At 38.9% G+C, this 27933-nt stretch overlaps 1 long non-coding RNA gene and 1 pseudogene across 2 annotated transcripts; one reads left to right on the top strand and one right to left on the bottom strand.

Moving 5' to 3' along the window:
* Positions 1-745: 745 nt before the first annotated feature.
* Positions 746-6244, top strand: LOC309811017. Its single transcript, XR_014295092.1, has 5 exons — positions 746-832; positions 2174-2272; positions 3804-3872; positions 4084-4230; positions 6040-6244. It is a non-coding gene; the product is annotated as an uncharacterized lncRNA (long non-coding RNA).
* LOC309810904 (coiled-coil domain-containing protein 112-like) lies at positions 2740-3760 on the bottom strand (annotated as a pseudogene). The gene is made up of 2 exons: positions 3745-3760; positions 2740-3399 (listed from the first exon to the last, which is right to left on the bottom strand). The product of its transcript is annotated as a coiled-coil domain-containing protein 112-like (transcript).
* Positions 6245-27933: the final 21689 nt, after the last annotated feature.

Below are 27933 nucleotides of genomic sequence, written 5' to 3'. Positions count from 1 at the left end.
ATACCTGTTATCCCAGAACTTCGCTTTCTTGTCCTTCCGTGAAATCAGTCTCCCAAGTCTGTCTTCCTTTTTCTTGGTTATGCCTTTGTTTTCCTGAAGTATACATTCTCAGGTAATTTATTTCAAAAAGGTATGTATGGGGCAAATGATCTGATTCTCTCCGTGTCGGTATGTCTGGTTTGCTTTGCTTTGCTTTTGCCCTTGCCCGGGAGTGTGGCTGAGTGTCATCTTCGAAGGCACCCCTCCTCTGCCTTCTAGCCTCCGGGGCTGCGGATGTCAGACCGATTCTCGCTCCTTTCTAAATAAATTTTTCCCAAATGAAGCTCTTATAATCTTTCTTTATCTGGTGCTTCGAAATTTCATGCTGATATGTCTAAAGAACCGTCTTCTTCGTTCATTTTCCAGCAGGTCCTGGAAGGCTCCTGGGGCTGCGGATGGCTCAGTTCACTCCCGGCGCTGGCCCGGTGGGCCAGAGCCATTCCCCCACACCAGTCTGATCCTCCTCACAAGAGGCGCTGCCGCACTGTGATTCGGAGGAGGAGCGAGCCACGGCATCTGGGAGCACTCCGGTGTGCCTGATGGGTGGTGTGACCACGCTCCTGACAGAAGTGCTGGAACCGGGAATCGCGCCGGGAGCATGGGTACTTCTCCTCCTGGGCGCCACCTGGCCCTGCGATCCCACAAGAACTCCCGCGATCCCACGAGAACTCCCACGATCCCGCGAGATCTGGCTTCTCTCCGGGAGAGTGGTTTTGCTGCTTCCGCAAGGCTGACACCGGTATCCTCTGAAGTCTCCTGTCTTGGACTGGATTTCCCAGGACACGACACCTAGGTAAAAACTTACTGCTGGGGAGTGTTTTGCCAGAGAAGCAGGTGAAAGAAGACGGCGTGTGGCGAGCAAGTTGGGGGAGCATGACTGAGAAGGCCGCAGCCACTCGCAAAGCTGACGGCTGGGACTTACGGGGCATCTGCACTGAAGAAGCGTGAAGCTGTGCATCTCCACAGGGTCCCTCTGGAGGGGGCGTGTATTGCCCAGTCCCAGCTCCTCTTAGTCAAGAATGGTCCCATGGGGTAGCGCCTCCACCATGGCAGGTCACGTATTTATTGGTGCCGAGGAGTCCCTTGGCAACTACAAGGAATCCCTGGGGTCGGGGACACGGTGCAACCAGCTGTGCCCGTGGGGGACCTGAGGGGCCTGGGTGACAGCAGGCCCCTTTGTAGTAGCAGCAGCAGCAGCGACCTGATTCCATAACCATGGGACAGCGCCAGTCGCCCTGGGGGTGGTGCATAAGCCAGTTTCCGTGCCACTACTATTTTGGTAACTAGGATATTGTGGTCTGGTCCTTTTATTGTTTTGTTTTTCCTCATTCAAATTTTTAACAGCTAAGAGCACTTTCCAGGTCTCTGTTTATACTTCTCTCAGAGCATCCTTTTCTTGTTTTCAGGCAGTAATACTTTCTCAAAATCCGTGAAAATATTCGTTAGATCTTTAAAGTTTTCTGCTGTGGGGAGCAATCTGCATAGTGGTTAAGAGGATGGACTCTAGAACCAGACACACTGGGTTTGAATCTCAGCTCTGTTATGACTTTGTGGACTTGGGGAACTTTCTGTCTTAGGTTTTTTTCTTTTTCATTTTCTTTTTTTTCTCTTCAAACAAATAGATAATGCTTGTTATACAGAAGTTCACTAATTGCCAAGCTACCAGTTTGTTAAACTTAGAAAAAGTGTTAACTTATTTTACAACTCTAAAAGAGAACTTTACATTTCTATGACAAGCTAACTGACATGGGTTCTAAAATTTGTGAATCAGGGGTTTAAGAAACGTCACTCTAACATTGTCCCAGTTAATTCTGATATGCCATAAAAAAATCTTCTAAGTGTTTTTTGCATTAAGTGAAATAATGTTTCTAACATAAACTTATTTAAATAGCTTTGACATCAGTAATAGGCCAACCTGTAAACTAACTGCCCTCTTAGTATAAACAGGAAATAATAACAGCAATGTCAGTGTGGAATGTAATATCTCCCAATTCACATGCAATGTAATGAATAATCAATCGATTAGGCTAGTGATATTTAAAGAACATAGTTGTCACTGTGTTTCCCAGAATAACTGAATATTAACATTCTCATCAACTGTATGCCAAGTTCATTATCTCATATTCTTCTCTAGTCTCTTTGTCTGCAGATTGCAATAGCCCCATGTGAAATATGAAGCAGTGGCCCAGAACTTGATGATCCTACATCTTTGGGCCATTCTTTCCAACCTTTGGTAAGTTTTGTAAAGCCTAGAGGGATCTACTAACATTTTTTCACTCTTTTCTTGCTTTTCTTGTAATTTTTCCAGTCTTTTTTGTTCTACTTTTACATTTTCCTTTGCCTGTCTATCTAGAATTTTCAGTTCAAGTTTATGTAAATCTCTTTCTTGAAACCTGAAAATTTCATCGGCAACAGTTTTCCTTTTTCTGCCTTGTATGACTTTTCACTTATTTCTTTTTCAAGCCTCACAAGTTCTTCCTCTTTTTAATTCTTCTTCTCAGTGTAACGTAATAATAGTAATCTTAGTCTAAACTGGCATTGGTGCTCTTCTGCTACTTTTGCTCTTCCTTTTCTTCTTCTTTTAACTTCTTTTAAATATGAGAAACATATCTCATTGACATTTAGATACTTTTCTTTTCTTCCCAAGCTTCAACTGACAATGTATGATTCTTCTTTTTTCCTGTTTTTCCTTTCATCATCTTATTGTTTATTGTGGAAAAGCATAGTTATATTCTCTATCTTTAACTTGACCATTTCCTCTTTTTTTTTTTTTTTACTGCTTTTAGCATTCCAATTCTGAATAGATTTTTTCTTTTTTTCTACAGTCAGAAATTTTTGTATAATTTCTCGTGTTGCTGCACTTAATCCTGTGTTCTTTCAGGATAAGTTTCTAGAATTTCTCCCATAAATATTGTCTTCTCTTTATGTTTGTTTCTCACTTTTACAAAGGTCTGATGATCAAAGTCATCCAGTGCCCTTGTTGCCCTCCTGTTTGCTGAAAGAATTTTTCAGTATCTACCATTTCTGCTAGAAGAGTATGTGATGGTACTTTTACATGAACCTTACTTGACATTGTTCTGAAAGCTCTCTGCATTTCTGAGTGACCCAAAGTCCACATGTCAATTTTTCTGGATATGGCAGTCAACTCAGTTTTAGTTGTTTTCTTTAATAAGCTCTTCATATATCAGTCTCTGCTCTTATCTAAAAGTGCTTATTGCATTTTCCATTTATTCTATTATTTCTCTGAGCTTTCAGCAAAATCAGGTCTAAGTGTCACTTGTTTTAACTGATGCTGAAGTCTCTTTACATCATTATGTATTTTGGCCAATTGTTGCTGGATTCTTGCTTTTTCAATTTTTCCTGCTGATAATTTATTTAAAATTCTTCCACCACACTATGCCCAATAATGAAGTCTTTTTTTTTTTTTTTTTTGGTGGTAGAAAGAACCGTTTACCTTTTTCTATTAATAACTTGATTTTTAAAATTTTCTGCTGCACATATGGTTTTTGTTTTTTTTTTTCTTTGCGGTATGTGGGCCTCTTACTGTTGTGGCCTCTCCCATTGTTGAGCACAGGCTCCGGACGCGCAGGCTCAGCGGCCATGGCTCACGGGCCTAGCCTCTCTGCGGCATGTGGGATCTTCCGGGACCGGGGCACGAACCCATGTCCCCTGCATCAGCAGGCGGACTCTCAACCACTGTGCCACCAGGGAAGCCCTGCATGTATGGTTTTTGCTTTTTAGTCCAACTAGATTTCTGATTTTAGATTTGAAGCTGTAAAGGTTGAATTCCATCCGAAGTACTAAAACATCCACCATTCTGTGTCATGACTACCGTGAGTGTGGCCATCTTTCTGGTAGAGTAACTGGGGCCACAGAGGGCCCACAGCCTAGGATATCATACAGGGAGCAGTACAGAGCCAGCAGATAGTTCCCTGCATGCAGACATGGGACTGTGGATGTGCCAGAGGGAGAGGGAGAGCTGTACCTTAGTTTCTTCATTCATAAAGAGGAGCAGGAAGACACTGAGCCCACCTCCTCCCACAGGCACAGAAAAACTGCAATGACATACAGAGCAACTGTTGATGAGAATGACCTGAAGACTTTCCATGACTAAAGGTTTAAAGAAGGCACCACAGCGAGATGGCTAAGAGAGGAGGAGACACTATATATGGTCAAGACCCACACTCCCAGGTAGGTGATTCACAAATGAGGGGATAACCACAATTTCAGAGGTTCTCCCCAAGGAGCAAGGGGTACAAACCCCACCACAGGCTCCCCAGAACATCTGGCTTTGAAGACCAGAAGGACTTGTATATGGCAGAGCCAGAGGGCTGTGCGAAACAGACTCCTTTCTTAAAGGGCGCACTCAAAATCTCACATGCTTTCAGGGAAGAAGCAGTAATTTTAAAGTAAGTGGCCTGGGTCAGACCCACTTGCTGTTTTTGGAAAGCGTCACAGAGAGGCAGGAGACAGCTGTGACCCCCCTGGGGATATAGACATGGCTGCATCCGTATTTGGGAGCTTGTTCTACCATGAGGAAGCTGGTACTGCCAAGTAACATTTGGAGTCCTCTCTTAGCCTATTAGCACTAGGGACTTGCCCACCCACCAGTAGGTGACAATAGCTCTGGCATGCCCCAGGCCACACAGTCCACTGCACCAGGACCTGGCACCACCAACCAGGAAGCTGGCATCAACCCTGGGGGCAATACACCAGGACCTGGTCATACCAACCAGTGGGCTGTCACCAGCCCTGGGGCCCCCTGAGCCTCGCAGCCAGCTGCTCCAGGACCTGGCCCTGCCTATCAGTGGCTTGGAAGCCACTGCACAAGGCAGAACCTGGTAGCAAACTGGGCAAGAGGCCAGCCGTGCATTACCAGCACATCCAAAATAATTGGCTCCACCGCAATTGAAGGGCCCACACAGGGGCACCCTATAGCATATAGCTCTGGTGACCAGAGGGAAGTGTGCTGCCAGGCATCATAAGATGGACATTTCTCAAGGATTGGAAGCATAACCAATATATGTAATACACAGAAATAAACAGAGAATTAGGCAAAATGACAAGACAAAGGAATATGTTCCAAACAAAGGAACAAGACAGAATCTCAGAAAAAGAACTAAATGAAGCTGAGATATGCAATCTACCAATAAAGAGTTCAAGGTAAGAATTATAAAGATGCTCAATGAACTTGGGACACAGAAGTTTAACAAAGGGTTGGATACATAAAGAACCAAACAGAGCTGAAGAATATAATAACTGAAATAGAAAATACACTGCAAGGAATCAACAGTAGATTAGATGATACATATTTTTAAGGTGATGAAAGGAAAAAGAATAATAGAACCAAGAATATTCTACCTGGCAAGCTGTTATTCAGATTTGAAGGGACAGATAAAGAGTTCTATAGACAAGGAAAAGCTAAGAATTCAGCACCACTAAACTGACTTTATAAGAAATATTGAAGGGACTTCTCTAAGTGGAAAAGAAAAGACTACAACTAGAAATATTAAAATTACAAAAGGAAAATCTCATTGGTAAAGGTAAACATACAGCAAAGGAGTAGTACAACCACTTGTAAAGCTAGTAGGAAGGTTAAAAGACCTTTATAGGTGAAATAGTGAATAGTGAAATGATCTGAATTGGTATCCCAAATAAATAGTTAAGGGATAATACAAAACAAAAAGATATAAAATATGATGTAAAATATATTAAACATGGCTGGAGGGGGCGGGGAGTAAAAGTGCAGGGTTGTTAGAATGTGTTTGAACTTAAGAGCTCATCAATTGAAAATAATCATTCATATTTATACAGTAAGTCCCCTACATATGAGTTGCAAACTTTCAGAGATGCAAACCTGTGTTCACACGTCCAATCACATAAGCTAGCTGACGTGCCTGGTGTACATTGTCACATGTGTGCATCCTCTACAAGTGGTTGTGCTTTTGTGTACTTTATAGTACTGTACAGAGTACAGTAGTACAGTATCTTTATTTCAAGCCCAGGATGTCTGGAAGCAAGTGTAAAAGCAGCAGTGATATCGCTGGTACTGAACGTCAGTCATGAGTGAAAGTGCAGCTTGCCCTCCATCTGCTATTGCTGACGATCCTTCAGCTCTACTGTCTCCCACCTCCTCTCCCTCCTCCAGTCAGTAACTCTTCTTGCCTGTTCACTTGATGCCAGCCCCTGTATGCCAGCTGTTGTACTGTACTACTGTAGTTTTCAAGGTACTCTAAGATTAAAAATGTTTTCTTTATTTTTTGTGTTTGTTTTTTACGTATTATTTGTGTGAAAAGTAATATAAACCTATTACAGTACAGTACTACATAGCCGATTGTGTTAGTTGGGTGCCTAGGCTAACCTTCTTGGACTTATGAACAAATTGGACTTACGAATGTGGTCTTAGAGCAGAAATCATTTGTATGTAGGGACCTCATGGTAATCACAAATCAAGAACCTATAATCAATACAAACAAAACAAAGAGAAAGAATCCAAACATAACACTAAAGATACTCATCAAGTCAGGAGGAAAGAGCAAAAGAAGGAACAAAACACTATCAAAACAACCAAAAACAATTAACATTTTGGCAATAAGTACATACCGATCAGTGATTACCTTAAATACAAATGGGCTAAATGCTCTGATCAAAAGACATACAGTGGCTGAATGGATACAAAAACAAGACCCATATATATGCTGCCTACAAGAGACTCACTTTCACATCTAAAGGCATACGCAGACTGAAAGTGTAGGGATGGGAAAAGGTATTCCAGGCAAATGGAAATAAGAAGAAAGCTGGAATAGCAACACTTATATTTGATAAGATAAACTTTAAAACAAAGACTGTAATAGACAAATAAGGACATTACATAATGATAAAGGGATCAATCCAACAAAACATAACAATTGTAAATATGTATGCACCCAACATTGGATCACCTAATTGGATCACCTATGTAAATCAAATATTAACAGACGTGAAGGGAGAAATTGACAGTAACAATATTAGGAGGCTTTAACACTCTATTTACATCAATGGACAGATCATCTGGAAAATCAAAAAGGAAACACTGGCCTTAAATGACACATTAGACCACGTTGAATTAATAGATATATATAGAATATTTCACCCCAAAACAGAATAATACATTCTTTTAAAGTGCACATGGAACATTCTCCAGGATAAATCACATGCTAGGCCACAAAACAAGCTTCAGCAAATTTAAGAAAATTGAAATTATATAGACATCTTTTCCAACAACAACTCTAAGAGACTAGAAATCAACTACAAGAAAAAAACTGCAAAGAACACAAACGTGGAGGCTAAACAATATGCTACTAAAATGGATCACTGAGGAAATTTTTAAAAATACCTGGAGACAAATGAAAATGAAAACACAATGATGCAAAATCTGTAAAAGAGTAAAAGCAGTTCTAAGAAGTTTATAGTGATAAAAACCTTCCTCAGGAAACAAGAAAAATCTCAAATAAACAACCTAACCTTACATCTAAAGGAACTAGAAAAATAAAACCCAAAGTTAGTAGAAGGAAAGAATAAAGATTAGAGCAGAAATAAATGAAAGAGACTAAAAATAGAAAAAAATGAAAGTATGAGCTGGTTCTTTGAAAAGATAAAGTATTGATCATTGATAAAACTTTAGCCAGGTTCATGAAGAAAAGAAATGAGAGGGCTCAAATAAATAAATTCAGAAGTGAAAGAGAAGGCATTAAAGCTGACACCACAGAAATACAAAGGATTACAAGAGATTACCATAAAAAATGGTATACCAGTAAAATGGACACTCTAGAAGAAATGGACAAATTCCTAGAAGTGTACAAACTCCTAAGACTGAATCAGGAACAATTAGAAAATATGAGCAGACTGATTTCTAGTAATGAAATTGAATCAGTAATTTAAAAAAAAAAAACAAAAAACTCCCACTCCCAACAAACAAAAGCCCAGGACCAGATAGCTTCACAGGTAAATTCTACCAAACATTTAAAGTATTCCAAAATATTAAAGCAAAAAGAACACTTTCAAACTCATCCTACAAGGCCAGCATTACCCTGGTACCAAAACCAGACAAAGACACCACAAAAAAAAGAAAATTATAGGCCAATATCCCTGATGAACATAGATGCAAAAATTCTCAACAAAATATTAGCAAGCTAATTTCAATAATACATTAAAAGGATCATACTCCATGATCAAGTGAAATTTATCTCAGGGATGCAAGGATTTTTCATATCCACAAATCAATCAGTGAGATACACCACATTAACAAATTGAAGAATAAAAATCATATGATCATCTCAATAGATGCAGAAAAAACTTTTCACAAAATTCAACATCCATTTATGTTTAATAACAAACCTACAGCCAACATCGTACTCAGTGGTGAAAAGCTGAAAGCATTTCCTCTAAGATCAGGAACAAGACAAAGATGCCTACTTTCACCACTTTTATTCAACACAGTATTGGAAGTCCTAGCCACAGAAATTAGTCAAGAAAAAGAAAAGGAATCCAAATTGGAAAGGAAGAAATAAAACTGTCACTTTTTGCAGAGTGACATGATATTATATCTAGAAAATTCCTAAAATGCCACCAAAAAACTATTAGAACTATTATTAATAAATCAGTTCAGTAAAGTTGCTTTATACAAAATGAATATACTTAAATCAGTTGCAATTCTTTTAACAATGAATCAGAAAGAGAAATTTTTTAAATTCCCACTTACAATTGTATCAGAAAGAATAAAATACCTGGGAATATACCTAACCAAGGCAGTAAAAGACTTGTACTTGGAAAACTGTGAGACTCTGATGAAAGAAATTGAAGACAGCACAAATAAATGGAAAGATATACCATGTTCGTGGACTGGGAGAATTAATATTGTTAAAATGACCATACTACCCAAGGCAATCTACATTCAATGCAATCCCTATCAAAGTACCAATGGCATTTTTCATAGAACTAGAACAAATAATTCTAAAATTTGTATAGAAACACAAAAGACTCCAAATAGCTAAAACAATATTAAGAAAGGACAGAGCTGGAGGTATCATATCCCCTAATTTCAAGCTATACTACAAAGCTACAGTAATCAAAACTGAATGGTACTGGCACAAAAACAGACACATAGGTTGATGGAACAGAATAGAGATCCCAGAAATAAACTCATGCTAATATGGGCAATTAATCTCTGATAAAGGAGGCAAGAATATACAGTGGAGAAAAGACAGTCTCTTCAATAATGGTGTTGGGAAAACTGGAGAGCTATATGCAAAATAATTAAACTACACTACTTTCTCACACCATATACAAATATAAACTCAAAATGGATTAAGGATTTTAAATGTAAGACCTGAAACCATAAAACTCCTAGAAGAAAATATAGGCAGTGCTCTCTTTGACATCGGTCTTAGCAGTATTTTTTTTTTGGATATGTCTCTTCAGGCAGGGGAAACAAAAGCAAAAATTAACAGATGGTACTACACTAAATCTAAAAGCTTTTGTACAGCAAAGGAAACTATCAACAAAACAAAAAAGCAGCCTGTGAATGGGAGAAGATATTTGTAAATGATATATCCAGTAAGGGGTTAATATCCAAAATATACAAAGAACTCATACAATTCAACATCAAAAAAAAAAAAAAAACCCAAACAACCCATCAAGAAAAACAACAACAACAAAATGGGCAGAGGACCTGAATAGACTTCTTTCCAAGGGAGACATATAGATGGTGAACAGACCTATAAATAGATGCTCATCATCACTAATCATTAGTGAAATGCAAATCAAAACCACAATGAGATATCAGCTCACACCTGCCAGAATGGCTATCATCAAAAAGACCACAAATAATAAGCATTGGCAATAATGAAAGAGAACCCTCATGCACTGTTGGGATTGTTAATTGGTGCAGCTGATATGAAAAACAGTATGGAGTCTCCTCTAGATATTAAAAATACAACTGCCATATGATTCAGCAATTTCACTTCTGGATATTTATGGAAAGAAAACAAAACATTAATTTGAAAAGATATATACACTCCAGTATTCATAGCAGCACTGCTTAGAGTAGCCAAGATATGGAAGCAACCTAGGTGTTCACTAATAGACAAATGGATAAAGAAGATGTGGTATATATATAGCCAAAAAAGAAAAATTCCTGCCATTTGCGACAACATAGAGTCTATTACGCTAAGTGAAATATTTCCAACAGAAAAAGAGAAATACTGTTTTATTCCTCTTATATGTGAAACTAAAAACATACTAACAAAACAAAATGAAAACAATCATAGAGACAGAGAACAAACAGGTGGTTGCCAGAGGGGAGGAACTTGGGGGAGGGAGAAATAGGTGAAGAGGATCAAGAGGTACAAACCTCCAGTTACATGACAAATAAGAGGGGGATGTAATATACGGAATAAGTAATATGGTCAGTAATATTGTAGTAACTTTATATGGGGACAGATGACTGTTAGGCTTATGGTGTTAATTTCATTATGTATGCAAATATCGAATCATTATGTAGTGCACCTGAAACTAACATAATACAGTGCATCAATTACAGCTCGATAAAAATAAAATGTAAAAATAAAATACAACAAACTGGGATAATACAGTGCCTACCTCATAAGCTGTATAATGATTGAACTTATATGTAAACTTAGAATAGTTTATTCCAAGTGTATATTTCTAGTTTTTATTATCTGTAGCTCCTCATGTCAGTTTTTCTGCATATTTGCCTTGCTTATTCTTTTTAATGCTGCTGGTATTTCTCACATGCCTCCTCATCCTTGGATGTCTACTCACTAGAGTTTCTTCTGCTCTTGTATGAATGGGATGAGAAGAGTTCTGACCCAGACCTCCATGCACATGAGTGACAGGGCACATCCACTATGAGCCTTCACTTTAGGGGCTGGTGAACAGGAGAGGAATGTCAGGCTGTGGATCCCCAAATACGATTGGCTTTCATACACATCATATCCCTTTCATAGATTTTCAATTAATATGGCATTAAAGGGGCATGATAATAATATCCTAAAGTGGTGGATATTGTGAACAGAAAGTACAAAATACAAATAAAATCTTTACAGAAGTCCTGCACTTAGGTAAAAGAGAAGAATCAATGGCTTAACTACACGTGAAGTGTTTTTTTATCACTTCGAAATAATGTCCTAAGATTTTTGGAAAGTGACTTGCAATTTGACTCTCTAGAGTGCAGGGTAATTATAGACTCACTGTGATTTTTTCTAGAATTCTAAGATCACTTGTGATTTATTGTAGATCCTGTAATTTTGTTGATTCAAAAACAGGACAATAGCTTTAAAAAATTTTTTCCCTAAGGTAATGGTGTGTGTCTGGGCCACTTGCAAACTGTGGAAGCCAGGAGAGGAGGATGAGGAAAAATAGAGGAAATATTCTTCAGTAAACAAGCCTTTTGACCCAAATGTGGAGTAAGAAGTTTGTGTCACAGTCTTAGGGTGTGGTCAGTAGCTTTGCATATTTCTGTACTGAGTTAGATTTCACAACTTCCTGGGATGTCATTTGTTTTCTCCCCCCAGCTTGAATTAGGACTTCCCTTCCAGGCTCTGCCAAGCCAGTTTCCTTTAGACCAATTTGTAATCAAGTATTTCTACTAAAGGTTTGTGAAAAGAGCACTGAATTCAACACCAGGATAGATTTCTAAGTCCAAAACCAGGATAGATTTCTAAGTCCAACTTTCCTTCTTACCGTCTGACCTTAGGGACCAGTGTTCACACCAAGCCCTTATTTCCTGAACAATTCATATTCTTGGAAGAGAGAAAGAGCTTTCTTACAAGTAATGAGTTTCCTATCACTGAAAGTGTCCAGAAGATGCTCGAAAAACCACTCCTTAAACTCTTGTGAATGTTTATGTAATAAGAAGATTGGACTTAATTGTCATGAAAAATCCTCTGAACCCTTTTGAAATTCAGTGATTTTCTGCTCCAGTTCTAGGAAAAGAAAGGAGGTGGGAGGGAATGAGGAAGGGAAGTAGCGTATTTATCCACATCGCGTGGATGTCAGCCTTGGCGTCTGGAGTCACTCCAGGCTGCCCGTTCTGACTTGGATGCACACCTCCTTGATGTCTGTTCGTTCTCTTCCAGCAAGTCCCTGGAAGAATATGTAATTCAAGGCAGGCCGATGTCTACCATCCGTCAGAGGGGTGGCCACATCAATGCAAACATAAGATTTCTTTGCATTCTTACTCTTCATTTAAAAAAATCTATGGAAATTTAAAACTATATCATATATCTGTTTCTGTTTTAATATAAAATAGTATTTTAAGTTATCAATCACTGGGAATGAGGGGGAGGGTAAAGAACTTGACCCTCCATCTAGGAACACATTCCTCAGTTTCTTCGTATACAACCGCACTCCTGGTTAGGAAGCTCGGGTCAACACACTGGACCCGCCGTCTGGATTCAGGTTGTTATCCATGATCTTCTCACAGACCTGGGAACATACCCCCTCCAACACACCAGGAGAGCCCAACTGTGATTTCAACAGCCCCTCTCGGTTCATTCATGCTTCTCTTTTCACTTGACTCTCTTTACAATGACATATTTTAGTAGAATTATTTCAGAACCTGCCTTAACTCAACCTGAATGTGCCTCACTGACTGATAAAACCCTTGCCCCTGAGAAAGGGTATTACATTTTGCTACAATTCATGATACGTCTTTGGAGGAGAATTGTGCATTTTATACAGTTTGTCAAGGACAGTTTCAAAATGTGTAAAATTATCAGTCTCACTGACAGCATCTCTAATGGTTTCACTCTGTAGTCAGAGTTTTGCCAAATGCAAGCCAACATGCAGACCATCACATACCTGCTCCCTACCTATGGTTTCAGATGTGTTCTCGGAAAGACAACCAAGTTTAGGGAACGAATTCATCCTTGAAGCATTTCTTTCCTAATTAATATAGCAGATGTTGCTTGAAGTCTCTACCTGGGGAATTGATGACTTTGGTTTTAAAAAGTAAGAGGAATTCACAGATCTGCATTCATAATAATAGTTTTTTTTAATCAATGTAGCCAGCCTGGTGGTGACTTATAATAGTCAAGAATTAGTGATGGCTGTCATTTTCAACAATTTAATGGCATTTTCTAAAAGTGCTTTTACTTGAGTTATTACTTAGACTTCTTTGCTCCCCAGCTGGGTGTCTGATCTCTCTCTTGTGGCAGGAGGCTGGACAGAGCTGGCCTGGCTCAAAGAAGCTCGAGGGACCAGGGCGGCTGGCAGGAGTGGCTCTTATGGCCTCTGTGGTTACATGGAGGCAAAGAGCAAACAGCAGGGTGAAAGGTCACAGTCAGAAATGCATGGCTAAACCAATCGACAAGGCAAGAAGAGCCTGAGGTGGGCAACAGACTCACCTCAGGTGGGTTAACTGGTACAGCCTGTGGGTCAGAGTCAGTGAAAGTGAGAACCAGCACCCGCCACTAGGAAGAGGTGAGCAAGACCATAACCCTGGCAAACAGCCGAGAGATGAGCTGGTGCCCTCCTGTGAAGTATAAGGCCAGGCCACAGGGCACCCAGGGACCCACTGAGGCTTCAGTTTCTTTACCTGTGTACTACTCTCCCTGCTTATAAGGATGTGGCAAAGATTAGTTCAGTCCTGTATGTGAAGTCTAACTGTCATTATTAGTTGTTAAAATGATATATATGTGATATAATTGAGAAATATATGGACAGATAACCTAAAATACTCAAAAAAAAAAGCTGCATGGTGAGAATATTTTCTTTTTTGTGGCAGAACAAAATAGAACAGAGCACTTTGGGGTGTTATTTTCTTTAAATTTAGTCGCTTTTGTGAGTTTTTAACCAAAGTGTTTAATTAGCATCTGATGGCCAAACATTTGCGATAGCTATAATCTGTGAACAAATTATTGATTCTTACTGTGGCAAGTTTGGGTAAACTCATATCAAAATTTATATACAAGGAAAAATCCCAACATGAAAGAATTAGATTTTTTTAAACACCAGGTCTCAAATTATCCAGCTACTTTGACAGTTTTAGTGCCTTGACTAAATATTTTATGATACTACTTTTAAGATAAAACATAAAAGCTAATTTATAGTGATGTCTCTTTATGTAAAAGGTTCCCAAGCTGATTTATTACCAGGTTGAAGCATGTCGGTGAATACAACCGTCCCTTAAAGTAAAGAGACTTCACAATTTTCTCGCACACTCCTAGTCAAACAATTTATATGAAAAACAGGGTCTTTAATTTTACAAGACTCCACTTCATTTTCCTATAATATCTCCTTTAGTTTCATTCTTCAATTCAATTTAGTACCTGCTATGTTCTGTACTAAGTAATAAGTTTGGAACACTGTGCCCAATTATAATTCACTTTAATATATGCACATTTGAGGAAACAGTGCTGAAGATTCAGACTTGGTTCTTCTCAGACTTGATTATTCACTTATCATTCTCTACTCACCAGAAAAGTAGTTCATCACCTGCCAAATTGACATTATGTTTTTCAGTTTTCTAATTGCCTCTCACCATCCCGGTTTTGTCTTCTTCTAAATTTATTACATTACATCATCCTGAAAGGACTTTGGGGAAAATACACACCTATATAATTACTTAACTATATTTTTGGTCGGGGTGGAGGGGTTTAAGGGACTACTTCTAATGCTTTATTTACAGTTACATACCGCTATTTGCCAATACAATTAATAAAATAAAGCATACAATGATGATCTATAAATTCAAAACATTTGTGTAGTGATAGATGAGTATTATTCCTGAGGCTTAAGAGGATTTTTTATAAGTAAATGGATTTCAAGGATTATTAAAGAGGGGAAACAAATAACATGGGATTTTATATTGGGAGTAGTGTTTGTTCCAGGAATATTGGATGTGTTGTAAAATAAAGAAGTTGGAGAGGATGCTATAAACAGGACAAAGAAGAGACAGCAGAGCTGGGCAACGGCTGGAGGAGCCCTTGCTCGTGGCGCATCGCAAGTTCCTGTGGGGCAGCGTGTGATGCAGAAGGCGGCAGCAGCAGCGGTACCACAGGAAAGAAAGACGTCTTTGGTGACAGCGTTTTGGTGGGTGGGAAAATATTTAGGACAGCGAGACCAGATGGTGATAGCATGGGGCCAAAAACCAAAATGTCACAGACTCAAATCTGAGCCGTAAAGACCTAGTAGAATGGAAAAATAATAACACAAATAGAAAAAGAAAGGATTTATCTACATCCATTTAATGTACTTACATTTTATTTCATGTAGAAGGTATTTGAGATGAATTATCCAAAAAGAGAAGGAGGAGATATTTACAATAAGATTCATAAAACAACCAAAAGAGGGAGGGAGAAGCATATGCCAACCATTAGGGTCAACAGAGTGGCCGCGTTTGAGCAGAAAACCTGGAGCTTCCTCCCAGCCATGATGAAGAGGGAGACTGTATACATTACAAAATATTAATTAACTACTGTCAGCTGAAATAATCGCCTTCAAATATTTGGGGGATAAAATTAAAAATGGTTAGAGACATGGCTCCTGGGTGACAATAGAATAAGATATAATCAATAATAACCTCAGTATTGGCTTCACAGCAAATAGATAAATTTGCCTGACTAGTTTTGAGAACAGCCTAAGATAAAAACGTATGGCCAGCAACTGAGAGACAGTTCTACAGAAGCAATGACAAAATGGCATGGTCCAAATGGGTAACCTTCTTGTGATATGGTTGATCCAAGGACGTTGGTTCATACTTGACGCTGGGTCCTGGGACACATCTGTGAACAAAATAGCCATAGTCCCTGCCTTCAAGAAGCTTACATTTTGGCAGGGGAGTCAGGAAATAAAGTTTAAAAGATATAAAAATAAAATAATTACAAACTGTGAGAGATGCCAAGAAGAAAATGAACACTGCTGTCAAGAGTTAAAGGGGTGGAGGGGCATCCTCTTGTTTCACTCTAGTATCAGGGAAGAACTTTCTGCAGAAATGACATGAGAAGGAGACTTTGGGGTACACAGAGCAGTGAATGATGCGTAACCCAAGACAGTCTTTCCCCACTGCCTCTCTCCCAGACTTTCAGTGTGCATCATCTAAGCAGGGTGTTTACGACTATGCACTCTAGGCAGTTGACCTGCAGTGCAGACATTCTGTACAACTAATTAAGGAGATTTCAACGAGCTGGTGATTAGCTTAATATCCTATTATAAAAATTAATAAGCTTAACCAATGTTTTAGGTCAAGTGAAGTTTAGAGACGTGCTATGGACTGAATTGTATCCCCCACCCCATTTCATATTTGAAGCCCGAACCCCCAAGGTGACTATATTTGGATATGTGCCTTTTGGTAGGTAATTAGGTGTAGATGAGGTCATGAGAGTCAGGACACAGTGAGAAGGTAGCCATGCGCAAACCAGGAGAAGGGCCCTCACCGCGGAATTAGGGAGTGGAGTCAGCCAGCACCTGGCACCTTGATCCTCGACTTCCCAGCCTCCAGGACTGTGAGAAACACATTCCTGTTGTTTAAGCAGCCCAGTCTGTGATACTTTGTTATGGTAGCCAGAGCTGACTCACACAAAGATGGGGCTGATTTAGAGAGGAGGATTTAGAGAGGAGAGTCATAAGATAGGAAAGAAATACAGAAATGTGCTCCAGATACTTGTTCTAAATCCTGATTACACTGCGGACAAAAGTGGAGTGAGTCCAAGTCCCTCTCTCACACTCAGAGGGATTCTCTGGGTCTCAGAAGGGACTCCAAGCTGCCCTGCACCGAGCAGCCTGATTCTCACAAGCCCCCAGACTGCACAAAGGGTCCTGTCGCCCCGTATTGAGGGGTCATCTCACCGCCCCCCACATATGAGAAGCCAACAGTTCTCGTTAGTTCATAACGCAATATGGTAGCATTTTAATTGGTTCCTTCTTATTGAAAAGAATTTTTTTCGCATAAAAAATTAAATGAAAATAAATGTACAGTGTAAAGTAATTCTTCTGCCAATTCCAGTCCCAAAGTCTCCAACCTCCTTCTCCAAAGGCTACCGATGGTAAACGGTTTTTTATGTATAATTCAACATATACCAATAATTCAACATGTACCAATATTTGTATTGTATTTACACACACATTTAAATCCAAATGGCAGAACTGTACAAATAATATCCTATGCCACCTTCTATTCCAATCACCCTGTATCTTGGAGGTCATACAGTGCATTTTATCTTAATTTATTTAACCTGTTCCCCCATCGATATTTGTGTTCCCGATCTTTGCTATTATTAACAATGATGACGTGAACATCCTGTGGAAATACTTTTGTGCACATGTGTGAGTATATCTTGAGGATAAATTCCTAAATCAAAACAGCTGGGTCAAAATAGATATGCATTTTAGATTTTGAAATTTAGAATTTTTAATTTTTCCATACATTTCTCAATTCTATCGCTAATTCTAACAATTATAATAATATTGGTATATCAGAATTCACATTTAAGCAATTGCCAAATTGCCTTCCAAAGAGGGAACATCCATTTATACTCTCACCAATGACATGAAATGCTTATGTGTCCAACTATGCTGTGAATGTGTTGCTTAAATAACTCATAAAGACCTTAGGGGGAGGTATGAGAATTATTCCCAATTTAAAACTGAGTTAATTGAGGCACAAGGTGAAGCAACTCGACAGAAGTCACACAGCATTAAGTGACTAAAGTGAGAGCTGTGTTCCCCGGACCCCTCTCTTACCTGTTATGCTCTATGGCCTTCCAGAGTTTCAGACCTAGCTCACACTTGTAGATGATGACCTCGGCCAATTTATTTACCTCCCATCCATGATTTCTGTATATGTAAAAGGGAGATAAAATTGATACGAGATAAAATAAGACAGTGTAAGGAAAATTCCATGAACAAGGGGCTTTAACGTAAGTTCTCCTCCTCCCTGTTGAGATAATATATGAATCAGGGGGAAGAGTAAACCATGGCTAGTAAACCCCAGCTAATCCTGTTCAATGACATGGAAATTAAAGAAGCAGCTGTGACCCTTTTCAGTGTTAATGGTACAGCAACAAAGCCCACGGAAATGAGGGTTTGTGGCTTTCTAGCCCCTAGAAACCAGGCATTCGAACCTCCTAGAACTGGTTTTTCCACCTATTCAGGGAATTTCTCAAAGTTCTGTTTGCTAGCAACAATCTTTGGCTAATGATAAACTGAGAGCAGTGTAACCTATGAAGAGGAATGAAAGGGAACACATTTCTGTTCGGCTGCAGAGTAGACTGTGGCTTAGAGCCTACAATTCAGAATTCGGAGGAAACTTTGTACTTCTGAGTGAGCCTGTTCATCAAAATATTGTCACACCCCCTACTGTTAAATTTTGGGTTTTTTTAATATGATAAGGCAATTGAGTCAGTATTGAGTGAGCAGCTCTTTTCCTGGGAGTGAGTCTTAAGAATAAGCAATCCAAAGAAAGGTCCTTGTTTCCCACAGGCCAGTTTAGAAAGGGTGGCGCCCCTGCTCTCAGGCACAGGGGCTGAGATGGCAGCAGAGCGTAGGCTGGGCTACAGTGACTCGGCCATAGTCATTCTGTCTGGTTGATTCCCTAAGATCCAGCCTTATTTCCTTGTTTCTCCTCTAGGGGCCTGAGTGGGAGAAGGACTGGTAAAGTTGAATTGCCTGAAACGGCTAACTACCCATTCCAAGACAGCCCTGAATGGACCTTCTCTGCAGGACCCACAGTCCAGAGACCACACTCAGGGGGATGACTCATGCACTGTTTCCTCCACGCCAGTTCCTTGTACACCGTGCAGGATGTCCACGTAAACCTCACACTGTGGCCTGTCTCTCCTCACCTCTGAGTGATGAGCAGAGCTCAGTAAAGTAGGCTCAAAATGGGAGGCAGAATGTTTAGACATGGCTGAGTTGACATAATGGTTTTAATGTGACTCAGGAAACTCACCACCACATAAAAATGTCAAAATCAAAAAAATCACTGTTTTTTACAACCAGGTTATAAAACAACCAACACCCTGACAATTACACTAACTGTACCCTTCACTTCACTCTGCACTCTCACCTGATCCATTACCCTATGTCTGAGCCCCAAGGCTGTTCTGTCCTTACCCCGTCCCACCCCCAGCATGCTCCCTGACCCTTTCCCTCTGCTCCAGCGGTGCCAACCAGCAATGGGTGAGGCTCAGACACTTATCCAGATATTTTGGCCACAAATATTTGTTAAGAGCCAGGCACTATTCAAAGCACTGCAGTGAATGTGCTCTTTCTTCCTCACTTTCTTTTTTTCTTTTTTTGGGGGGCAGGGGGAAGTTGTGTTTGGTTTTTCTGCACGTTACAACATTTTTTTGTGTGTGGAAAATTTAATCTTTTGTCTTTTTTAACTGAGTGAAATATGTCTAATTTCAAAATAGACAAGTCACAATATCATATAACAACAAAAAGTGCTTCAGCTCAGGAAAAGATTTCTATATGATGTAATTTAGGAAAAATAAATAATTGCAGATAAGCAAAAAATATTTTAAATGACCGTATGGACAAAAGTATCTGTTCTTCTCATTAGTACCACCACTATTGTACATTTAAAAAAATGTTTCAGGGACTTGTACAAAAAAAAAATCTGTCTCTGAATGTCCTACAAAATTTGGTAAATCTGGATATTTTACGATCACCTGTTTCAGCTTAAGAAAAAATGCAATTTACTTATTCACTTATAAATTTTATGTACGCTGGTCAAAATAGAACAGTTAGTTCATGCTTTAATATGCCTCCTCTGGTCCAACACATAGCAAAAGTATAAAAAGATAAAAGGAAAAACCCAAAACACATGTCTGGGTTCAAAGCCTATTAAGCATCCTTGTGCACCAGGAACAGAGGAGAAACACAGAGCTGAGCAGAACTGAGGCTGCAGCCGTGCTGGGCTCGAGTCTTGAAGACGGCAGAGGCAGCTGGAATTCAAGGGAAGGAAAACTGAGGGTGTCCTGTGGAAATCAGAGGACTGCAGCCAGCTTGTAAACAGGGGCTAGGTGGGGCTCCTTCTGGTGAAACGAGGGTGAAAATCCGCAACCACCCACTTCTGGGGCCATGATATTGTAGATGCTTCACAAGCAACAGGATAAACCACACCTTGCACCCGAGGAGCTGCACCAAATGCCCCTCACCTGGGACCTGATGTCATATCTCTGCTCAGACAGTGAGCAGGTGCTCTGCAATCCATAAAATATCTGGGTTGAGGAAGTTGAGAGACTGAAGCTGCAAATCCACTAGACAGAGAAGTGTGAAGAAAAAGAAAGAAGGGGAAATCTTTCATTCAAAATGAGGCTGCAAAACAAAATTTCAAAAAGCATGGAGAATTCTAATGCTGTGAAAGTGATCCAGCCAAAAATCATCAATTGCAACATAATTTCATTACAGGTGAAATTTTAGGAAACTGTCTAGCCAAAATTTTAGAATAAGAATGCTTTCAGTGCTTAACGATAAAAATGAAAAACATTACATGAATTTTTTTAGAAAACAAAAATATGAAAAAAATGAAACAAATCAAGTAAATCAAAAGCAGAATGACTAGATAACCTAGAAATTAAAAATCTATTGATTGAAATAAAAAATTCAAAAGATGGGGCTTCCCTGGTGGCACAGTGGTTGAGAGTCCGCCTGCCAATGCAGGGGACACGGGTTCGTGCCCTGGTCCGGGAGGATCCCACTTGCCACAGAGTGGCTGGGCCCTTGAGCCATGGCCACTGGGCCTGTGCGTCCGGAGCCTGTGCTCCACAACGGGAGAGGCCACAACAGTGAGAGGCCCGCGTACCACAAAAAAAAAAAAAAAAATCAAAAGATTGAGTACATTTTGGAACAGAGAAAATAATAAATTGGAAAATATTACTGAGGTTTTCACCAGGTTCACAGCACAGGGAATAAATTATGAGAGAATGTTAGGTAGAGAGATCATACACCCCAGCATATCTGGGAGAGTTCCAGTTTACACCTGTGTCCTGATGTCATTATTAGTGACACTCCTTTTAACTCCTAAATATGTCCCAGTTTAGACAATAAATTACGTGGACATCCAAGTGTTAAAAATATCTAGCACAGATGGAAAGACAAATAAGACTGCCAGAATGAAAAAATGGAGAGAATCACCGACAAGTAATATTTGAAGTAAAAAGAGTTGTGAATTTTCCAAAACTGAATGAAGATGTGTGTCCTCAAATTGAAAGTGAACTATAAGAGCCAAAAGGATCTATTAAAATATATTCACACCTAGACTCATCACAGTGAAACTGGAAGACATCAAGGATTAAGAGACACTCTTACCAGCTACCAGGAAAAGGGGAGATTACCAACAAAAATGGTAATTAAACATTAAACCAAGCAGGATTCCCACAAACAACATTAGATGCCATAAAACAATATGGAAATATATTCAACATAATGAGGGGAATTGTCAATTTAGAATATCATACCCATTTAACTAGGCAACAAAAACAAGACTCTGGAAAATAGATATTCAACCTATAATCGACATTCTTAGTTTCTTCAGGTTGAGAGGAGGATAATTCTAGATAACTTAAGATATTTTTAGAAAAAAATTATAGTTTACTTATAATTAATAAATTTTACCCATTAATTTATAGCTTGTATGTTGAAAACTTTAAGCTATTTTATGGAAATTAACAAATAGGATCTAATTTATCTATACATGGAAATGTAAAGGACAAAGACCAGCCAAGATAATTTTAAAGAATAAAGAATTAAAGAACTTGCTCTGAGAGTTATCAATATATATTGGCAAAGCTACAATACATAAGACAGTGTGGTATGAGCACAAGAATAGACAAATAGACACATGGAACATAATAGAAACACATATGACCATTTGATGATAAAGTATAAGACAAATGAAAAAATAACTTTTTTTTTTTAAGAATGATGCTGGGTCAATTGGTTATATGGAAAAAATAATCTTGATATCCTATTTCACATAACACACAAAAACCAGTTCCAGAGCAGAAGGCAGATATATGTCCACGTGAAAGGTAATAATAAAACATCAGAAAAATAACAGAGAATATCTTGACTTCAGGATAGGCAAATCATTTTTAAATATTAATAAATGAGACATAATTAAAATTGAGAACCTGTGTTTATCAAAAGACCCCAGTAAAAGAATGAAAGAGAAGGCCAAAAACTGGAGAAGATACTTTCAATATTTTATCTGACAAAAGATTATTATCCAAAATATGTAAAATGTTCCTGTGAAGTAATATGAAATAGCCATAGAAAAATGGGCAAAAATTTGAACACTGAACAGCTAACTCATGGAAGACATTAGATAAATGGATTATAAGCATATGAAACACTCAACATTATTGTTCGTCAGGGGACTGAAGATTGTACACTATGTATGGGACTATAAATTGGTACAACCACTTCAGAAGACTCTTTGGTGGTAGCTACTAAAGCTGAACATATGCGTAGCCTATAACCCAGCAATTCCAATACTTCACTCCTACAGGTTTACCCAACATAAATGTGAATGAAAGACAGAGACAAGCACATTCAAAACAGTATTATTCATAATCCCCAAACACTGGAAACAGTGTAAATAGCCAGCACTTGCAGGATGGATACCTAAACTGTGGTGTGTTCATACAGTGGGATGCTCCACAACAGTGAGGTGTGTCTGTGGTACATCCAACAGTATAGATGAGCCGAGCAACATGACATGGAGCAATAGGCGTCAGACACACAGTTCATATTTTACTGTTCCATTTATATAAAGTTCAAAACAGGCAAACCTAATCTATGGTAAGGAAGACAGAGCAGTGATTAACCTTAGGAAGGGGAGGGGAGAGACTGGGAGGGAACATGGGGGGGGCCTTTGGTGATGGTATGTTCTACTTTTTTTTTTTTTTTTTTTTTTTTTTTGCGGTACGCGGGCCTCTCACTGTTGTGGCCTCTCCCGTTGCGGAGCACAGGCTCCGGACGCACAGGCTCAGCGGCCATGGCTCACGGGCCCAGCTGCTCCGCGGCATGTGGGATCTTCCCGGACCGGGGCACGAACCCGCGTATCCTGCATCGACAGGCTGACTCTCAACCACTGCGTCACCAGGGAAGCCCTGCTTTGCTTTTTATGTTTCTAAAAAACAGAAGCCTACTCTTCCCCTCCATGACACAGCTGATATAACTGAGTGATGGGATGTCATCATGTGGCCATAGTTTCTGTCCCGTGGAAAGTAATAAAAGAGGTCAGAGCAACTCCCATCTTCTCACCTGGAACACTGTCTAGGTAGGTTTGTATTCATATACATTTAGCTGCAAGTTGTGGGCAACTCCTCTGCCCTGTGATCCCAACAACTGAGTGAGTTTAGTTTTTCTGGGAAGCAGATTTTGTTGTTGTTGTTGTTGCGGTACACGGGTCTCTCACTGTTGTGGCCTCTCCCGTTGCGGAGCACAGGCTCCGGACGCGCAGGCTCAGCGGCCGTGGCTCATGGGCCCAGCCGCTCCACAGCATGTGGGATCTTCCCCGACCGGGGCACGAACCCGTGTCCCCTGCATCGGCAGGCAGACTCTCAACCACTGTGCCACCAGGGAAGCCCTGATGTTCTACTTCTTGATCTGCGTTGTTACACAGGTGTATTTACTTTGTGAAAACTCATTAACATACACTTATTCATATAAATATGCTCATTTCTGTATATTTGCTATATATAAAAGAGGGGAAAGGCAAACCCCAGGTAACCAATATAGAAGTAGAAATCATCTTGATACCTTCCAAACCACTAGATGAATCCAAAGGAGGACAGAGTAAAAGGATTTGGAGGAGGAGCAGGAGAAAGAAGAGGAGGGGAGAAAAAAAGAAGAAACAAAAAAATACCAAGCCCTTTATCAATGGAACAGAAGGTAGGATAGCAGGGGGGAAAGAGAAAATGGATGGTACACAGAAAACACAAGGGGTGGTAGAAATAAGCCCAAAGAGTGAATGTACTGATAAATAAATAAAATTCACCTATTAAAAGACAGAGATTATCAGACAGAATAACAATAATATAAATTCAGCTATAAAAGGCATACTTAACAGCAAGCCAAAAAGAAAATTTGAACATTAGGTTTTGAAAAACTAACTAGCTTTTATAGTAAGATTCATTACAAAAAGTAGACAATAATCACCAAGACAATAAAACAATTTTGCACCTAATATTACATTAGACAGAGCAAGCTGACAGGATTACAAAGTACAATTGACAAATCCAGAACTATCGTCGGAAGTGCCAAACCGTTCAATAAGAAATATAGAGCTCAAGTAGAAAAAACTATTAAGAACATAGAATATTTTAACAGCTAGGCTGTACCCAGGCCCAGCTTAGCTCGCTCCCTACTCCTACCCATTTCCCAAACCTTCAGGTCACTGAGAAGTGGGTAGAATTCCATAACCAGCTCTCAAGCTATATCTTGTAAGGAAAGATTCTCAGATTCAGAGAGTGTGAGAAGGGACTTAAGGAGAATTCACCCAGAATAACAAAAACAAAGTCTGGATATAGGACTCATTGGGAACATGATGTTGGTGAGAAATAACAACCTGAGAATTATGCAACCGGAACAAAAAATAATTATGAAAGAAATTCTATAGCAACCAGAGTCTAAAGAACACAGGAAAACATCTCACCAGTGTTTCATACTATAGAAAAGCTTATGAAGAATATGAATTGAATAAATAAGAGTTTAAATGTAAGATGATAACAACAGAATGAAATAAAAATGGAAATTGAAAATATAAGGAAATTGAAATTCAAATAACACCATTACAGAACTAATAAACAAATTACATACAGAAAGGAGTCGAATGGATATGGCTAAAAATACACAAAGGAAAGACTTGAGATAAGCACCATAAAATCAAAGGAAAAAGACTAATGGAAATAGAAGTTAATGGATATAGAGGAGTGACAAAGATGACATTACACAGGATGATAAGGGTGAAGAACTCAATGGATGAATCAGAACAATAGAAAATAGAAAAATAATTCTGAAATACAGGAACAGGAATATTGAAAACGATATATTCAAAGACAAATACATTCAACACTATCAATTCTAAATCATATTCTTGTTATTACATTTGGAGGATGAGAAAAAAATCCTTCAGACATTCAGACACAAATATTGTCTCTTATAATTGAGAACAAAAACAGACTGGCCTCAGTCTTCTCCAGAATAGGACTCCAGAATGGAGGCATTGGGAGCAATGCCTACCAAACTCTAAAGAAAAAAATGTGATGAAAAATATTGTGTCCAACCAAGATTCCATTCAAGTATAAAGACCACAAACAGATATTCTAAATAGGGAATAATACAAGGGTTACATCATACACCAGCTTTCTGGAGGAGGAAAAAAGGACTAGGTGATAGAATCTAACTAATCAAGAGCTGACAAGAGACCCATGGTAAGAGGTGTTCCACCATGTTGAATTCCACAGCATCCTGGAGCAAGTAAGTGTGACCCACGTGTTCTGTAACCTGCCAAGTGGTTCTTCAGGTAGAAAGGCAATAGACACATGTCTGCTCTAGCATGAAAGAACTCAGGGAATAGTGTTATAGTATTTTTTAAAATAAACTCCTTGAAATAAAATCCATCCAGTAAGAGGAGAATCAAAATCTGGAGCTTAGGAATGAAGATGTAGGGGGAAAGAATGGTGAGATTTATGGTTACAAAGCATAAGCATAATATGTCATAAAACTTTAAAACGTTTAACTTCAGTGTCTTAATATCAAGTAAAGTGAAGTTAATTATTTTTTCATTAAAAGCAGAATGTATATTCTGGTGCTGTTCAAGATGACAGGCTGAGCACCTGTATTGGTCAACTGTCTCTCCCAAAACTGGATTAAAGTGGATTCTCATTTCTGGACATATATCTGGAGAAAACTGTAATTTGAAAAGACACATGCACCCCAATGTTCCTAGCAGCACTATTTACAATAGCCAGGACATGGAAGCAACTTAAATGTCTGTGGACAGAGGAATGGATAAAGAAGATGTGGTACATATATACAATGGAATATTATTCAGCCCCCCAAAAGAATGAAATAATGCCATTTCAGCAACATAGATGGACATAGAGATTATCATACTAAGTGAAGTATGTCAGAAAGAGAAAGACAAATACCATATGATAACACTTATATGTGGAATCTAAATATGACACAAATGAACTTATCTACAAAACAGAAACAGACTCACAGACATAGAGAACAGACTTGTGGTTGCCAAGGGAGAGGGGGTTGGGGGAGGGCTGGATTAGGAGTTTGGGGTGACCAGGTGCAAACTATTATATATAGGATAATAAACAACAGGGTCCTACTGTAGAGCACAGGGAACTATATTCGATATCTTGTAATAAACCATAAAGGAAAAGAATATGAAAAAGAAAAAAATGTGTGTGTGTGAGTGTGTAAAACTGAATCACTTTGCTGCACAGCAGAAATTAACACAACATGGTAAATCAACTGTGTAAAGATAGATAGCTACCTCATATTCCTCCCTACTCTCAGCCCCAAAACAAGTCAAAACTAAACAAGACGCTTCTTTTCCAAAAAATTAAATAGTCTGGGAAACCCAAAGTGAGATGTCCACACTTTCGATAAAACCTATTCTATCTCTCATTTATGAATTCCTCAGCTTGAATGCCAGATCACCACCCATTCCTCTTTTAAGGAAACAACTTAAACATAATTTCCAGTCCAGTTTTCCATTATTCTAAAGCAATGAACAATTACGAATTATCTGACATGTGAGGGAAAATGGTTAAAGAACAAGACCAAGATAAACGTGATAAACTACCTCAGATAAACAAACATAATTTAAGAAATGGAAAAGAACTTTTAAAATATTCTAATCAATATACTAGAAATATAAGAGAAGATTTTGCATGCATATAGGAAGAATAGAATCTAGGAAAAAGGAACAGTGAAACAGCAAAACAGAACACTTAGAAAATTAATATATGGCTATTGAAAACAGTGAGACCAGGGAGAAGAAAAATATCAAAACTGTAGTGGGCAGGAAAGCCCCACAGCTGAGGATAGATGTAGGTGTTCAGATTGACAGGACCAAGGAAACGTCCAACACAAGTGAAATAAACATCCATTCCTAAATATAATATTGAGAGATTTGAGAACTAGATTCAAGAAAAGATCCTAGGAGTTTTCAAAGAGAAAAGACAGCAACACTGACCACAATCTTGCAAGGAGCACTGCCTACAAAATTCCAATGAAAGCCAATATTGAACCTAAAACTCCTGAGCTACCCAAATTATTAATCAAGTATGATGACAGAATAAAAGTATTTTCAAATATCTAAGAACTCAAAACATTTATCTCCCATGCATCCTTTTTCACAAGGTTCCTTAGGCTGGGTCAGAAAATGAGAAAATCAGGAAGAACGAGAAAAGATGCAGGAAACAATGATTCTAACCTGGGACAGGATTGAGGAGAAGCCCTCAGGTGATCAGTGGGCAGCAGCATTGGTCCCCAAGTGGGCTCTAGAAATAGGGATGCAGTTAAAAAAATTTTTTTAAAAAGGAGGGGAGAATGTTCCATGGACTTGACAGTATCCTTCAAACTGGAAGAACAAATCTAAAGACTGCATAAAGAAAAAGAAGAAAGAAAATGAGGAATTACATGTTATCATGTAATCACTGCTTGTAACAAGCCCCACTGACATAGTTATGATCATGTGAAGCAATACTTGTCAAGTTTTCAACTTTTAAAATCTAGACAAAGGCAAAGCATGGAAAACTTCACTGTAGTTATAGAACAGAAGGCAATTTTTTCAGTCTTGCCAATATAAAAGTAGAAACAGGGTTTCCCTGGTGGTGCAGTGGTTGAGAGTCCGCC

Source organism: Mesoplodon mirus (assembly GCF_964341445.2).
Source record: "Mesoplodon mirus genome assembly, chromosome: 10".
Taxonomy (NCBI): Eukaryota; Metazoa; Chordata; class Mammalia; order Artiodactyla; family Ziphiidae; genus Mesoplodon; species Mesoplodon mirus.
The sequence above is the reverse complement of the archived record's forward strand: the minus strand, read 5'-3'. Positions and strand labels throughout refer to the sequence as shown.